Genomic DNA, 469 nt, shown 5'->3' with positions numbered 1-469 from the left:
TATACATATATATATATATATATATAAATCTATAAATGCATATATATATATATATGCGTTTGTATGTATATATATATCTGTGTACAAGCACATAAATGTGTGTATAATAAACATACAATTAAGTGTTACCTGTTCAGGTAACCATGGTCGTCGTCTTTTACTGTTTCGATCATTGGATAGCCACCATGATGTGGCTCCCCCTTGAGGAGTTTAGTTAAACAAACAGAGCTCAGTACTAATCATTTTTCCAAAGTCTGATACTTATTTTAAAGGTCTGTCTCACCGAACCGCTAAGTTAAGGAGACGTAAACACACCCACATCGGTTGTCAAGGTGGGCTCAAACACAAAGACTCACACACACATACACACACACACACACTCACATACATATATATCCAAGGTTAATAAACATCATCACCAACACTATACACACACACACACACACACACACACACACACACACACACA

This window comes from Octopus bimaculoides, chromosome 4 (genome assembly GCF_001194135.2).
Source record: "Octopus bimaculoides isolate UCB-OBI-ISO-001 chromosome 4, ASM119413v2, whole genome shotgun sequence".
NCBI classification, from domain to species: Eukaryota; Metazoa; Mollusca; class Cephalopoda; order Octopoda; family Octopodidae; genus Octopus; species Octopus bimaculoides.
The sequence above is the reverse complement of the archived record's forward strand: the minus strand, read 5'-3'. Positions refer to the sequence as shown.